Raw genomic sequence first — 17,961 nt, 5'->3', positions numbered from 1 at the left:
AATGATCCAAAAATTTCGAGTAGAAAAAATTAAATTCTCAAGTTAACGTGCGGTGGGATATTTACCAAAGTCAAATAACCCATTTTTTGCCTATTTTACAAAAACCGGTCCTAACAGTCATAGATCATCATAAATTTTTTTATCAATTAATAATGTGCAATGGATATAATTTTTTTTAGAAATGACTTATGGTTAGGGAGTCAACACTCAGTTAAACATCCCCCCCCCCCCCCCTTCCGATGATTACAAAACCTAATATATAAAAATCTTAAAGTGTTTACAATCTTTAAAAATCACGGATAACTTTTGGAAGTATCTCTCTCAACATTTGTGCATTTCCATTTTGGATGTTTAATTTTTTTTCATATCCGAACTTGAATTTTCACTCTCTAATTTTTCTCGTAAACAAAAAGATTAGGCATATAGATCCTATCAAAACGAAAATTTTAGAGTTTATGTATGCAAAAAATTGAAAACAATAAACAATGAAACTGAAGAAAATTATTTAACGCACTAAAAATGAACACCAAAGTTTTGCTATCCATGTTTGGGAAATTCCACTAGTACAACCCCTAATAGCTTGGTGGAATTTTATAAGAAAGAGATTTCCAATCGATCCTAACATGTTTTAAATGTGGTTGATATGCATGCCTGAAACATGTTGAAGATGCAAATGACCTAATGATCCAAAAATTTCAAAAAGAAGAAAAAATTAAATTCTAAAGTTAACGTGCGGTGCGATATTAATCACAGGCAAACAACCCACTTTTTGCCTATTTTACAAAAAGTGGACCTAACAATCATAGATTATCGTAAATATTTTGATCGATTAATGATGTGTAATGGATATAGTTTTTGTTAGAAAGGACTTATGGTTAGGGAGTCAACACTCAGATAAAAATGCCGCCCCCCCTCTTCTGATGATTACAAAACCTAATATATAAAAAACTAAAAGAGTTTACAATCCTTAAAAATCAGAGATACCTTTTGGAATTATCTCTCTCAGCATTTGTGCATTTCCATTTTGGATGTTCAATTTTTTTTCAAATCCAAACTTCAATTTTCACTCTCCAATTTTTCTCGTAAACAAAAAGATAAGACAAATAGATCCCATCAAAATTAAAATTTTAGAGTTTATGTATACAAAAAATTGAAAACAATAATCAATGTAACTGAAGAAAATTATTTCACGTTCTAAAAATGAACACCAAAGTTTTTTTATCCTTGTTTGGGAAATTCCACTAGTACAACCCCTAATAGCTTAGTGGAATTTTATAAGAAAGAAATTTCTAATTGATCCTAACATGTTTTAAATATTGTGGATATGCATGCTTGAAACATGTTAAAGTTGCAAATGACCTAATGATCAAAAAATTTTAAGGAGTAGAAAAAATTAAATTCTCAAGTTAACGTGCGTTTGGATATTTACCAGCAGACCTAACAATCATAGATCATCGTAAATGTTTTGATCGATTGATGATGTGAAACGGCTATAATTTTTTTTAGAAACGACTTATGGTTTGGGAGTCAACACTCAGTTAAAAATACCTTGCCCACCTCTTATGATGATTGCAAAACCCAATATATAAAAACTAAAAGAGTTTACAATCCTTAAAAATCACTAATACTTTTTGGAATTATGTCTCTCAGCATTTGTTCATTTCCGTTTTGGATGTTCAAGTTTTTTTCAAATCCAAACATCAGTTTTCCCACTACCATTTTTCTTGTAAACGAAAAGATAAGTCAAATATGTCACAACAAAATGAAAATTTTCAATTTATGTATTTAAAAAATTGAAAACTATGATAAATGTATGTGAAGAAAATTATTTCACGCACTAAAAATGAACACCAAAGTTTAGTTATGCATGTTCGGGAAATTCCACTAGTACAACCCTAATGGCTTTGTGGAATTTTATAAAAAAGAGATTTCTAATTGATCCTAACATGCTTTACATGTGTTGAATATGCATGCCTGAAACATGTAGAAGATGCAAATGACCTAATCATCCAAAAATATCAAGGAATATAAAAAATTAAATTCTCAAGTTAATGTGCGGTGGGATATTTACTAGAGCCAAACAACCCAATTTTTGCATATTTTACAAAATGCGGTCCTATCAATCATTGATCATCGAAAATGTTTTGATCAATTAATGATATGTAACAGCTATAACTTTATTAGAAATGACTTATGGTTTGGAAGTCAGCACTCCGCTGAAAATGCCTCGACCCCCTCTTCGGATTATTGCCAAACCTAATATATACAAAACAAAAAGAGTTTAGAATACTTAAAAATCACTGATACTTTTTGGAAATATCTTCCGCAGTATTCATGCATTTCCTTTTTGGATGTTCAATATTTTTTCAAATCCAAACTTGAGCTTTGACTCTCCTATTTTTCTCATAAACAAAAAGATAATGCAAATAGATCACAAAAAAATGAAAATTTTAGAGTTTATGTATGCAAAAAATTTAAAACAATAATAAATGTAAGTGAAGAAAATTATTTCACACATTAAAAACGAAGACCATAGTTTTGTTCGCAATGTTTGGTAAATTCCACTAGTATAACCCCTAATGGCTTGGAGGAATTTTATAAGAAAGAGATTTCTAATTGATCCAAACATGTTTTAAATGTGGTCGATATGCATGCCTAAAACATGTTGAAGATGCAAATGACCGAATGATCCAAAAATTTCAAGGAGTAGAAAAAATTAAATTCTCAAGTTAACGTGCGGTAGGATATTTACCAGAGCCAAACAACCCTCTTTTTGCCTATTTTACAAAAAGTGAACCTAACAATTATAGATGATCGAATATGTTTTTATCGATTAATGATGTGTAACGGCTATTATTTTTCCTAGAACAGACTTATGGTTTGGGAGTCAAAACTCAATTAAAAATGCCTCACACCCCCTCTTCCGATGATTGCAAAACCGAATATAAAAAAAAACTAAAAGATTTTAAAATCCTTAAAATTCGAAGATACATTTTAGAATTATCTCTTAGCATTTGTACATTTCCATTTTGGATGTTCAATTATTTTTCAAATCCAAACTTGAGTTTTCCCTCTCCCATTTTTCTCGTAAACAAAAAGATACGGCAAATCGAGCACAAAAAAATGAAAATTTTAGAGTTTATGTATGAAAAATATTGAAAACTATAATAAATGTAAGTGAAAAAAATTATTTCACACACTAAAAATGAACACCAAAGTTTTATTATCCATGTTTTGGAAATTCCACTAGTACAACCCCTAATAACTTGGTGGAACTTTATAAGAAAGAGATTTCTAATTGATCATAACACGTTTTAAATATGGTGGATATGCATGCCTGAAACATGTTGAAGATGCAAATGACCTAACTATCCAAAATTTTCAAAGAGAAGAAAAAGTTAAATTCTCAAGTTTACATGCGGTGGGATATTTACTGGAGCCAAATATTTTACAAAACCCGGACCTAACAATCATAGATCATCATAAATGTTTTGATCGATTAATGATGTGGAATGGTTATAGTTTTTATGAGAAATGACTTATGGTTTGGGAGTCAACACTCAGTTAAAAATGCCTCACCCCCCCTCATCCGATGATTGCAAAACTTAATATATAAAGAACTAAAAGAGTTTAAAATCCTTAAAAATCAAAGATACATTTAGGAATTATCTCTCTCAGCATTTGTCCATTTCCATTTTGGATGTTAATTTTTTTTCAAATTCTAACTTGAGTTTTCACTCTCCCATTTTTCTCGTAAACATAAAGATATGGCAAATAGATCACAACAAAATGAAAATTTTAGAGTTTATGTATGCAGAAAATTGAAAACTATAATAACTGTAAGTGAAGAAAATTATTTCACGCACTAAAAATGAAAAGCAAAATTTTGTTATTCATGTTTGTGAAATTCCACTAGTACAACCCCTAATGGCTTCATGGAATTTTATAAGAAAGTGGTTTCTAATTGATCCTAACATGTTTTAAATGTGGTGGATATGCATGCCTCAAACATTTTGAAGATGGATATGACCTATTGATCCAAAAATTTCAAGTAGTAGAAAAAATTAAATTCTCATGTTAACGTGCGGTGGGATATTTACCAGAGCCAAACAACCCACTTTTTGCCTATTTTACAAAAAGCAGACCTGACAATCAATGATCATCAAAAATGTTTTGGTCGATTAATGACGTGTAATGGCTATAATTTTTATTAGAAATGACTTAAGGTTTGGGAATCAACACTTAGTTAAAAATGCCTCGCCCCTCCTCTTCCAATGATTGAAAACCTAATATATAAAAAACTGAAAGAGTTTACAATCCTAAAAATTCATTAATACTTTTTGGAATTATCTCACTCAGCATTTGGGCATTTCCATTATGCATGTTCAATTGTTTTTCAAATCCAAACTTGAATTTTTACTCTTCGGTTTTTCACGAAAACAAAATGATAACGCAAATAGATCACAACAAAATGAAACTTTTAGAGTTTATGTGTGCAAAAAATTAAAAACTATTATAAATTTAAGTGAAGAAAATTATTTCACGCACTAAAAATGAACACCAAAGTTTTTTTATCCATGTTTGGGAAATTCCACTAGTACAACCCTTATTGGTTGGTGGAATTTTTTAAGAAAGATATTTCTAATTGATCCTAACATGTTTTAAATGTGGTGGATATGCATGCCTGAAACATGTTTAAGATGCAAATGACTTAATAATCCAAAAATTTGAAGGAGCAAAAAAAATAAAATTCTCAAGTTAACGTGCGGTGGGATATTTACTAGAGCCAAACATCCCACTTTTTGCCTATTTTACAAAATGCGGACCTAACAATCATAGATCATCCTAAATGTTTTGATCGATTAATGATGTGTAACGGTTATAATTTTTGTAAGAAATGACTTATGGTTTGGGAGTCAACACTCAGTTAAAAATGCCTCGCCCCCTCTCTTTCGTTGATTCCAAAATCTAATATATAAAAAAGTAAAAGAGTTTACAATCCTTAAAAATCACATAAACTTTTTGGGATTATCTCTCTCAGTATTTTTGCATATCCCTTTGGGATGTTCAATTTTTTTTCTAATCTAAACTTGGGTTCTCACTCTCCTATTTTTCTCGTAAACAAAAAAATAAGACAAATAGATCACATCAAAATGAAAATTTTAGAGTTTATGTACATAAAAAATTTAAAACTATAATAAATGTAAGCGAAGAAAATTATTTCACACACTAAAAATGAACACCAAAGTTTTTTTATCCCTATTTGACGAATTCCACTAGTACAACCCTTAATGGCTTGGTGGTATTTTATAAGAAAGGGATTTCTAATTGATCCAAACATTTTTTAAATGTGGTGGATATGCATGCCTCAAACACGTTGAAGATGCAAATGGCCTAATGATCCCAAATTTTGAAGGAGTAGAAAAAATTAAATTCACAAGTTAAGGTGCGATGGGATATTTACCAGAGCAAAACCACCCACTTTTGGCCTATTTTACAAAAAGCGGACCTAACAATCATAGATCATCGTAAATGTTTTGATCAATTAAAGAAGTATAACGGCTATAATTTTTATGAGAAATAACTTAAGGTTTGGGAGTCAACATTGAGTTAAATACGCTCCCACCCCCCCCCCCCCCCCCCCTTTTCCGATGATTGCAAAACCTAATATATTAAAAAATAAAAGTTTTTAAAATCCTTAAAAATCACAAATACTTTTTGGAATTATCTCTCTCAGCATTTGTGCATTTCTATTTTAGATATTCAATTTTTTTTCAAATCCAAACTTGAGTTTTCCCTTTCTGGTTTTTCTCGTAAACGAAAAGATAAGTCAAATATATCACAACAAAATGAAAATTTTAGAGTTAATGTATGCAAACAATTGAAAAATATAATAAATTTAATTGAAGAAAATTATCTCACGCACTAAAAATGAACACCAAAGTTTTGTTAACCCTGTAAGGGAAATTCCACTAGTACAACCCCTAATATCTTGGTGCAATTTTATAAGAAAGAGATTTGTAATTGAATCCTAACATGTTTTAAATGTGGTGGATATGCATGCCTGAAATATGTTGAAGATGCAAATGACCAAATGATCCAAAAATTTCAACGAATAGAAAAAATTAAATTGCCAAGTTAACATGCAGTGGGAGATTTACCTGTACTAAACAACCCACTTTTTGCCTATTTTACAAAAAGTGGACCTAACAGTCATACATCATCATAAATCTTTTGATCAATTAATGATGTGTAACGGCTAAAATATTTGTTAGAAATGACTGATGGTTTGAGAGTCAACAGTCAGCTAAAAATGCCTCGCCCCCCATTTTTCGATGATTGCAAAACCTAATATATAAAAAAAACTAAAAGAGTTTACAATCCTTAAAAATCACAGATACTTTTGTGAATTATCTCTCTCAGCATTTGTGCATTTCCATTATGGATGTTCAATTTTTTTTCAAATCCAAACTTGAGTTTTCTTTCTCTCATTTTTCTTGTAAACAAAAAGACAAGGCAAAAAGATCACAATAAAATAAAAATTATGCATGCAAAAAATTGAAAACTATAATAAATTTAACTGAAGAAAATTATTTCACTTACTCAAAATGAACACCAAAGTTTTTGTATCCATGTTTGGGATTTCTAATAGTACAACCACTAATAGCTAGGTGGAATTTTATAAGAAAGAGATTTCTAATAAGTCCGAACAAGTTTTAAATGTGGTGGATATGCATGCCTGAAACATGTTAAAGATGCAAATGACCTATTCATCCAAAAATTTCGAGTAGAAAAAATTAAATTCTCAAGTTATCGTGCGGTGAGATATTTACCAGATTCAAACAACCCAACTTTTGCCTATTTTACGAAAAGTGGACCTAACAATCATAGATCATCACAAATGTTTTGAACGATTAATGATGTGTAACGTCTATAATTTTGGTTAATTCCTCGCCACCCCCCACCCCCCCCCCTTCTCTTTTGATGATTGCAAAACCTAATATATAAAAAATTATAAGAGTTTACAATCCTTAAAAATCACAGATAGTTTTTTGAATTATCTTTTTCATCTTTTATGCATTTCCATTTTGGAAGTTCAATTTTTTTTCAAAACCAAAACTTAAGTTTTCACTCTCCCATTTTTCTCGTAAACAAAAATAAGGCAAATAGATCACAACAAAATGAAAATTTTAGAGTTTATGTGTGCAAAAAATTGAAAACTATAATAAATGTAAGTGAAGAAAATTATTTCACGCACTTTAAAGGAACACCAAAGTTTTGTTATCCATGTTTGGGAAATTCCACTAGTACTACCACTAATGGATTGGTGGAATTTTATAAGAAAGAGATTTCTAATTGATCCTAACATGTTTTAAATGTGGTGGATATGCATGTCTCTAATATTTTGTAGATTCAAATGACCTAATGATCCAAAAATTTCAAGGTGTAGAAAAAATTAAATTCTCAAATTAACCTGCGGTGGGATATTTACCAGAGCCAAATAACCCACTTTTTGCCTATTTTACAACAAGCAGACCTAACAATCATAGATCATCGTAAATGTTTTGATCGAATAATATTGTGTAATGGCTACAATTTTTGTGAGAAATGATTTATGGTTTGGGAGTCAACACTCAGTCAAAAATGCCTCCACACCCCACCCCCCTCCCCTCTTCCGATGATTGCAAAATCCAATATAGAAAAAATTAAAAGAGTATACAATCCTGAAAAATCAAAGAACCTTTATGGAATTATCTCTCTGCATTTGTGCATTTCCATTTTGGATGTTCAATTCTTTTTCAAATCCAAACTTGAGTTTTCATTCTCCCATTTTTCTCGTAAACAAAAAGATAAGGCAATTAGATCACAACAAAATGAAATTTTTAGAGTTTATGTACACAAAAAATTAAAAAATAAAATAAATGTAAGCGAAGAAAATTATTTCACTCACCAGAAATGAACACCAAAGTTTTGTCATCCATGTTTGTGAAATTCCACTAGTACAACCCCTAATGGCTTGATAGAATTTTATAAGAAAGCAATTTTTAATTGATCCTAACATGTTTTAAATGTGGTGGATATGCATTCCTGAAACATTTTGAAGATGCATAGGACCTAATGATCCAAAAATTTCAATGAGTAGAAAAAGTTAAATTCTCAAGTTAACGTACGGTGGGATACTTACCAGAGCCAAACTACCAACTTTTTGCCTATTTTAAAAAAAGAGGACCTAACAATCATAGATCATCATAAATGTTTTGGTCTATTAATAACGTGTAACGGCTATAATTTTTATTAGAAATGACTTATGGTTTGGTAATCAACACTCAGTTAAAACTGTCTCCCCACACCCCCCCCCCCCCCCCTCTTACAATGATTGCAAAATCTAATATAAAAAAAAAACTAAAAGAGTTTACAATCCTTAAAATTAAAAGATACTTTTTGGAATTATCTCTCTCAGCATTTGTGCATTTCGATTATAGATGTTCAATTTTTTTTTCAAATTCAAAATTGAATTTTCACTCTCCCATTTTTCTCAAAAACAAAAAGATATAATGCAAATAGATCGCAGAAAAATGAATCTTTCAGAGTTTATGTATGTAAAAAATTGAAAAATATAATAAATGTAAGTGAAGAAAATTATTTTACGCACTAAAAATGAACACCAAAGTTTTGTTATCCAGGTTTGGGAAATTCCACTAGTACCACCCCTATTGGTTGGTGGAATTTTATAAGAAAGATCTTTCTAATTGATCCTAACATGTTTTAAATTTCGTGGATATGCATGCTTGAAACATGTTTAAGATGCAAATGACCTAATGATCCAAAAATTTGGAGTAGAAAAAATTAAATTCTCAAGTTAACATGCTATGGGATATTTACCACAACCAAACAACCCACTTTTTGCCTATTTTACAAAATGCAGACCTAACAATCATAGCTCATCATAAATGTTTTGATTGATTAATGATGTGTAATGACTATAATTATTGTTAGAAATGACTTATGGTTTGGGAGTCAACACTCGGTTAAAAATGCCTCGCCCCCTCTCGTAAACAAAAATATAAGGCAAATACATCACAGCAAAATGAAAATTTTAGAGTTAATGTATGGAAAAAATTGAAAATTATAATAAATGTAAGTGAAGAAAATTATTTCATGCACTAAAAATGAACACCAAAGTTTTGTTATCCATGTTTGGGAAATTCCACTTGTACAACCTCTAATGGCTTGGTGGAATTTTAAAAGAAATAGATTTTTAATTGATCCTAACATGTTTTAAATGTGGTGGATATGCATGTCTGGCACATGTTGAAGATGCAAATGACCTAATGATCCAAAACTTTCAAGGTGTAGAAAAAATTAAATTCTCAAGTTAACGTGCGGTGGGATATTTACGTAAGCCAAATAACCAAATTTTTTCCTATTTTAAAAAAAGGGGACCTAACAATCATTGATCATCGGAAATTTTTTGATCGATTAATGATGTGTAACAACTATAATTTATGTTAGAAATCACTTAAGGTTTCAGAATCAACACTCAGTTAAAAATACCCCGCCCCCCTCTTGCAATGATTGCAAAGCCTAATATATAAAAAACTAAAAGAGTTTACAATCCTTAAAAATAAAAGATACTTTTTGGAATTATCTCTAAGCATTTTTACTTATCCATTTTGGATGTTCAATTATTTTTCAAATCCAAACTTGAGTTTTCTCTCTCCCATTTTTCTCGTAAACAAAAACTTAATGCAAACAAATCACAACAAAATGAAAATTTTAGAGTTTAAGTATGCAAAAAATTGAATACTATAATAATAAATGTAAGTCAAGAAAATTATTTCACGCACTAAAAATCTACACCAAAGTTTTGTTATCTTTGTTTGGGAAATTCCACTAGTACAACCCCTAATGGCTTGGTGGAATTTTATAAGAAAGAGATTTCTAATTGATCCAAACATGTTTTAAATGTGGTGGATTTGCATGCCTGAAACATGTTGAAGAAGAAAATGACCTAATGATCCAAAAATTTCGAGTAGAAAAATTTAAATTCTCAAGTTAACGTGCAGTGGGATATTTACTGGAGCCAAACAACCCACTTTTTGCCTATTTCACAAAAAGCGGACCTAACAATCATAGATCATCGTAAATGTTTTGATCGATTAACGAAGTGTAACAGCTATAATTTTTGTTAGAAATGAGTTATGTTTTGGGAGTCCACACTCAGTTAAAAATGCCTCGCCCTCCCCTCTTTCACCATTTGTGTATTTCCATTTTTGATGTTCAATTTTTTTTCATATCCAAACTTGAGTTTTCTTTCTCCCATTTTTCTTGTAAAAAAAAAAGGCAAATAGATCACAACAAAATGAAAATTTTAGACTTTATGTATGCAAAAAATTGAGAATTATAATAAATGTATGTGAAGAAAATTATTTCATGAACTAAAAACAAACACTAAGGTTTTGGTATCGATGTTTGGGTAATTCCACTAGTAGAACCCCTTGCAGCTTTGTGGAATTTTGTAAGAAAGAGATCTATAATTAATATTAACATTATTTAAATGTGATGGATATGCATGCCTGAAACATGTAGAAGATGCAAATGACCTAATGATCCAAAAATTTCAAGGAGTAAAAAAAATTAAATTCTCAAGTTAACATGCGATGCGACATTTACTAGAGCCAAACCACACACTTTTTGCCTATTTTACAACAAGCGGACCTAACAATCATAGATCATCGTAAATTTTTTTATCGATTAATGAAGTGTAACGACAATAATTTTTTTAGAAATGACTTATGTTTGGGAGTCAACACTCAGTCAGAAATGCCTCACCACCCCTCGTCTACCGATGATTTCAAAACCTAATATATAAAAAACTAAAAGAGTTTACAATCTTTAAAAATGACAAATAGTTTTTGGAATTATCTCTCTCAGCATTTGTGCATTTCCATTTTGGATGTTCAATTTTTTTTTCAAATCCAAACTTGAGTTTTCACTCTCCCATTTTCTCGTAAACAAAAAGATAAGGCAAATAGATCACAACAAAATGAAAATTTAAGAGTTTACGTATGCAAAAAATTGAAAACTATAATAAATGTAAGTGAAGAAAATAATTTCATGCACTAAAAATGAACACCAAAGGTTTGTTATCCATGTTAGAAAAATTCCACTAGTACAACCTGATAGATGCCATATTCTGACATGAGAACTAGGTTAATTATAATAGAATAACCTTTATAATTGTGTTATAGGTGGTTATTTATCGATTTTCAAATGAAATGAGCATTTATTGAATTTGGCATTAATCACTGTCGATATTGCATATTTTTCTCTCCTGAATTATATTTCATTGTTTTTAAGGTTTATTTCTTCCTAAAATGCTTTTTATAGATTCAATTATGGAATTTCAGGAGAATTTTGGTGGAGAAGGAGATATTTACCAAAATGCCCTTAGTCAAATGGAGGTGATTTTTAGGGCAATTCGTTTTAAAACAAATAAGATGGTATTAAAGGAAAAGAGGAGCGTCGAAGGGGGCAGGAGAGCGTCAAGAGAAAATAGAGGGCGTCGACCAAAACAAAGCACCGGAAACAGGGGCAGACCTGAGAGGAGTTTCCCACCGTCGTTCGCCACGCCACTATCTTTCGCCGTGCCACCGTCATCCACCGCCGTCCAGCAATCGAGAACAAACTCAAGGAGAGCTCGAGAGAGTCTCTATCGAGGTGAATTCGACAGTGCTAGTGTCCGCTCGCCAGGCCGAGAGGTGATCTGAGAGGGCTTCTCCGGTACCAATTACGCATTCCGACCATCCTCCAACATCGATTACGTATTTTTGACCATTCCCGGAGCTATTCCGACTCTGACCGAATACTCGGGAGAGCCGGTTAGAGAACTTCATCACTATTTCGTTCTTCGTCGGACGTCACCTCCGTCCGTTGGCTTCTATCCTTCGTCGCCGGCGTCGTCTCTACCTCCAGCCACTCACTCTTGCTACCCGAAGCCATCAATTTCGGGAAATTGCTGCACCCGTGAGAACGAGTTGCTGCCCGAGCGAGAGGAAGGAGAAGGGGAGTAATTCATCATTTTTGAATTTAATTTTTTATATAGTTTGAACTTAGGTTTTGAATGTTTATAGAATCTGATTTGATAATTAATGTTTATTGAATATTTGTTTTCCAGATATTTGATTAAATTAGCTAATTAGGGTAGGATTATAATTGAGGTTGGATTTTGGTATTTTAATCCGATTTCTGTCTTTCACTCTATGCGCCCGAGAGGGGCTAGATGCAAGGATTGAGAAATTGGATCCATGGTTACATGACGCTCGAGAGAGGCAGGAATCACCGTAAAATCCAGAGTTGACGTTTCCTGTTGTGCAAGTAGTTAACCAGATGATTGCTTGATAATTTAGGATATAATTAGTGTTTAGTTCATATTAATTCATCATATTTGGTTAGGCTAGTTGACTGAAGAATACACAAAATTCAGTCCTCCCTATGGATATGACCCTCGATTCCCGCTAAATTACATGAACGATTCGTACCCTTGCGAGGTATTAAAGCCGATGTAATAAAATTCTACATCAAGTTTTTGGCGCCGTTTTCGGGGAGGCACGTATTAAGTGTATTTCTTTGTTCTCCATGGTCTTAGGTTAGATTTATTTTTATTTTATTTTATTTTATTTTATTTTATTTTTTTATTTTTTGCTTTCATAATTTTAGCTTGGTGATTTTGTATGGAATTATTTTTATTTCTTCTAGTTATTTCATATTTTTAGTAGTGAGTTTGTTAGCTTAATTTGATAGTTCATTTTGTTTCTTTTTGTGTTTTTATGCACAGGCGCCGCTCCCTAGGTGGACCATTAGCTCCCTTTGTTGAAGAGGTAGAACATATTTGTAGGAAAACACCCGAAGCCAAGTAAGGAGCTACCATGGCCAATCAGGGCGAACCAGTACAGTTACCTGCAGCAGGTGACCGTAGAGCCCTGAGGGATTATTCTATCCCATCCCACTTCACATCACCTTCTTGCATTATATTGCCACCCACTACTACCGCCAGTTATGAGATGAAACCGGGTGTGATCCAACTCCTCCCTACATTCTATGGGTTGGAGAAGGAGGACCCATATTACCACATCAAGGAATTCTTAGATATTTGTGCAACTTTCAAATTCCAGAATTTCTCAGATGACTCTATCCGGTTAAGACTTTTTCCATTTTCACTTAAGGATAAGGCCAAGTCTTGGCGTAATTCCTAAGAGGTGGGCAGCATTACTTCATGGGACACATTAGTCACAAAATTTTTGTCCAAGTACTTTCCCATTCAGAGAACTACAACCCTCAGAAGAGAAATCTCCAACTTTATGCAGCAGGAGGGTGAACACTTTTATGAGGCTTGGGAGAAATGGAAGGATTTGATCCGTAGGTGTCCGCATCATGGGTTTGAGAAATGGCATTTAGTGCAATACTTTTATCAAAGTCTTACACCCCAGGTTAGATCCATGGTAGATGCAACGAGTGGTGGGAGTGTGATGGGTAAGAGTGCTAGTGAAGCGTGGGATTTTTTTGAAACGTTGAGTGATCAATCTCAGCAATGGGGTTCGTCATTTAATGTTGATAGGAGATCCCACGAAGCTAAAAGAGGGGGTCTCTATGAGGTTAGTGAAACACCTATGCTCATGGCCAAGATTGAGGGGTTGACTAGAAAAATTGATGCCCTTATGGTGTCCAAGAGTTCACCTGCTCCTAACCCATCTACTATCTATGCCATATGCTGTGGTTCATCTCATCCCACACAAATGTGTCCATCTAGTTCATCCTACCCAGAGCTCATTGAAGACTTGAATGCAGTCCAGAATTTTTATAGACCAAACCGGAACGATCCTTTTTCAGAAACATATAATTCGGGTTGGGCTAGGCACCCAAATTTCTCATGGTCTAAGGGCCCACAAGTTGGGGGTCCTCCAGGGTTTACTCAACCCCAAGCTTCGTGCCCACACTTCACTCAACAGCCATTGATTCCACAAAAACCTTCATTTGAGGATACACTCTTCAATTATTCATGCAGAATACACAGTCCTCCATTGCTAAACTTGAAATGCAAGTGAGTCAGTTGACCAGCCACATGAGTGAACAAGCACATAATAGACTCCCTAGTCAAACCATTCCTAACCCCAAAAGCACACATGAGAGTGGGTTGAGTTCCAAACCCCACCATGAGCAAGCCAAAGCCATAATCACCCTTAGGAGTGGTCGTGAGTTGAACAATGGGGTAGGGACCACTAAGTCTAAGGAGTCAAAGGATGACAATGGGGACACATCATTGGGTGAAGAACCTCCAAGTTCTCCACCAACAGCCAAGCAGATCCCTAACCAAGTCCCACTAGCTCCTTATCTGTAGAGGCTATCGGACCCACCAAGGAAAGGAGATAGCATGCATGAAACGTTGGAACTGTTTAGTAAGGTTCACATTAACATTCCACTTCTTGATGCTATTAGGCAAGTCCCTTCCTATGCCCGATTTTTGAAAGACCTTTGTACACAGAAGAGAAAACAACATGTTAACAAAAAGGTCTTTCTTACTGAGGATGTAAGCTCAATTCTGAAGCACAACACTCCTCCTAAAGTTAAAGATCCTGGATGTCCCGCAATTTCATGTGTCATTGGTGAACATACCATCCAGAGAGCTCTTCTTGACTTAGGGGCAAGTGTGAATTTGATTCCTTTCTTTGTGTACTAGCAATTAGGTTTGGGGGAATTGAAGCCTACTCCCATCACACTTCAACTAGCTGACCGTTCTGTCAAGATACCACGAGGAATAGTTGAAGATGTTTTGATAAAAGTGGACAAATTTCTGTTCCCGGTTGATTTCATTGTTCTTGATACAGAACCAGTAATCAATGTGACCAACCAAATTCCTGTCCTCCTAGGACGTCCCTTCTTAGCCACATCTAATGCTATCATTCATTGTAAAAGTGGTGAGTTGGAGTTGTCTTTTAGAAATTTTAAGGTCTCATTGAATGTATTTAATGTCGGGCACCACCCACTTGAGTCTAATGATCTGAGTCCTGCATTTAAGATAGAAACTTTTATGCTTGATGACGAATCCACTCTTGAATCTTTTGAGTCTTGCATAACATATTTAGACATGGACTATTTTGATGAGGAAACATATTTTCGAGAGGTTGATTCTTTACGCAATTTTGTACCTCTGTTGGAGGAAGCTTATGAGGTTATCACAATTGATCATCCACAGGATCTTCATCTTGACTTGGACAAACCTCTTGAACCTTCCAATCTAGATCTTAAGCCACTTCCTCCCACGTTGAAGTATGCATTTTTGGGGCCCATGAAATCATTACCAGTCATTATTTCCTCTGATTTAAGTACTGAGCAGGAGGAACAATTGACTGAAGTTTTACAAGCACACAGAGAGGCATTGGGGTGGACTCTTGATGCCTTAAAAGGGATTAGCCCCTCCATATGCATGCATCGTATTCATTTGGAGGAGGGGACTAAAGCCTCACGTGAGATGCAACGTAGGTTAAATCCCCATATGCTGGAGGTTGTGAGAGAATAAGTCATCAGGTTGCTTGTGATAGGAATCATTTACCCTATTTCCGATAACACCTGGGTGAGTCCAATTCAAGTTGTCCCTAAGAAAAGGGGGATAACGATAATGAAAAATGAAAGTGGTGAATTGATTCCCACAAGAACTACCACCAAGTGGCGTGTTTGCATTGACTATAGAAAACTTAATTCCGCCACTAGGAAGGATCACTTCCCACTACCTTTCATTGATCAGGTACTTGAGCGATTGGCCGGCCATAATTTTTATTGCTTCTTAGATGGATACTCCGGCTACAATCAAATTCCCATTGCTCTAGAAGACCAGGAAAAGACCACATTCACGTGTCTGTTTGGCACCTATGCTTAGAGACGCATGGTTTTTGGTTTATGCAATGCGCCCGCCACTTTCCAATGGTGCATGATGAGTATCTTTTTCGACATGATTGGTGACTTTTTAGAGGTCTTTATGGATGAATTTTCTATGTTTGGCTCTAGTTTTGATACATGTCTGCACAATCTTTCACTCGTATTGTCCCGTTGCATTAAGTCCAATCTAGTCTTGAATTGGGAGAAATGCCACTTCATGGTAAAAGAAGGAATTGTTTTAGGACATGTAGTGTCTGAGCGGGGTGTAGAAGTGGACAAAACCAAGGTTGACCTAATTGCCAATCTGCCACCAGCTACTTATGTGAAGGGGGTGCATTCTTTCCTTGGCCATGCTGGGTTCTATAGGCGTTTTATTAATGACTTTAGAAAAATTTCTCGTCCTTTGACGAATTTGCTTGCTCAAGATGTTGTTTTAGCTTTTGATGATGCCTGTATTCATGCTTTTGAGACACTGAAGAAATGTTTGTCCACTGCATCCATTGTCCAACCCCCTACTTGGTCTTTGCCTTTTGAGTTGATGTGTGATGCCTTTGACTATGCATTGGGGGCTGTTTTGGGGCAAAAGATGGATAAAATGCCCTATGTCATTCAGTATGCTAGCCGCACTCTTCATGATGCTCAATTGAATTACACTACCACTGAGGAGTTGCTATCTGTTGTGTTTGCCTTGAAAAAATTCAGATCATATCTGTTAGGGTCAAAGGTTATAGTGTTCACTGATCATTCTGCTTTGAAGTACTTATTATCCATCAAGGACACTAAACCTCGCTTGATTAGATGGATCTTGCAATTGCAAGAATATGACCTTGAGATTTGAGATAAGAAGGGTTGTGAGAATGTTGTTGCTGATCATCTATCTAGGATCTGTGTAGCACCTCAGGAAGGATTCCTTCCTTTAAATGATTCCTTCCCTGATCAACAACTTCTCCAAGTATCCCAGTTGCCTTGGTTTGCTGACATAGTCAACTATCTTGTAACTCATAAGATTCCTGATTATTGGAGTAAACAAGATCGGTTGAAATTCTTTTCCCAAGTCATACATTTTTTTTGGGATGACCCTTATTTGTTCAAGGTGTGTTCTGACCAAGTCATTAGGCGTTGTGTACATGAGCAAGACTTTGCCAACATTCTTGAATTTTGTCATTCCCACGCATGTGGTGGACATTTTGGTGCTAGAAAGACCATGGCTAAAGTCTTGCAATGTGGTTTCTATTGGCCTTCATTATTTAGAGATACCCATGAGTTTTGTCAGGTGTGTGATAAATGCCAACGAACTGGTTGTTTGTCTAGGAAGAACATGATGCCTCTTAACCCCATTCTTATTGTTGAATTATTTGATGTGTGGGGTATTGACTTCATGGGTCCTTTTCCTGTCTCGATCGGCTATCAATACATCCTTGTTGCTGTTGAATATATCTCTAAATGGATTGAAGCTATTGGATGTAAGACAAACGATCACAAAGTGGTGGTAAAGTTTTTAAAAGAAAATATCTTTAATCGGTTTGGTACCCCGAGAGCGATCATCAGTGATGGGGGATCTCATTTTTGTAACAGAGCATTTGAGACCTTATTGAAGAAATATTCCATCACTCATCGGGTGTCCACTCCGTACCACCCACAAACTTGAGGTCAAGTGGAAATCTCTAATAGGGAGATCAAACGGATTATGGGGAAGTCGGTTCGCTTTGATAGGAAAGATTGGTCCACTCAATTGGACGATGCTTTATAGGCCTATCAAACCGCTTATAAGACTCCTATTGGGATGTCTACATTTCGCCTAGTGTTCGGCAAAGCATGTCATCTACCTGTTGAGCTTGAGCATAGAGCTTATTGGGCCATTAAGGCTTTGAATTTTGATTTAACTCTAGTGGGTGAGGAGAGAAAATTGCAATTGAATGAGTTGGAGGAGATACGTCATGATGCTTATGAGAATGCCAAATTGTATAAGGAGCGAACAAAGCTTTTACATGATAAATCAATTTTTTGCAAGTCTTTTACTGTTGGGCA

General features: G+C 34.4%; 1 non-coding gene across 1 annotated transcript; it reads right to left on the bottom strand.

Annotated features, from left to right (window-relative positions):
- Nucleotides 1-13,334: 13,334 nt before the first annotated feature.
- On the bottom strand, nt 13,335-13,441 carry LOC137961745 (small nucleolar RNA R71). Its single transcript, XR_011115023.1, has one exon. It is a non-coding gene; the product is annotated as a small nucleolar RNA R71 (small nucleolar RNA).
- Between the last annotated feature and the right edge of the window lie 4,520 nt (nt 13,442-17,961).

This window comes from Aristolochia californica, unplaced genomic scaffold (assembly GCF_029961685.1).
Source record: "Aristolochia californica isolate CCGP_79_NKW_82.1479 unplaced genomic scaffold, dmAriCali1.0.hap1 SCAF_386, whole genome shotgun sequence".
In the NCBI taxonomy this organism is placed as follows: Eukaryota; Viridiplantae; Streptophyta; class Magnoliopsida; order Piperales; family Aristolochiaceae; genus Aristolochia; species Aristolochia californica.
This window is presented reverse-complemented; position numbering and strand designations above follow the sequence as displayed.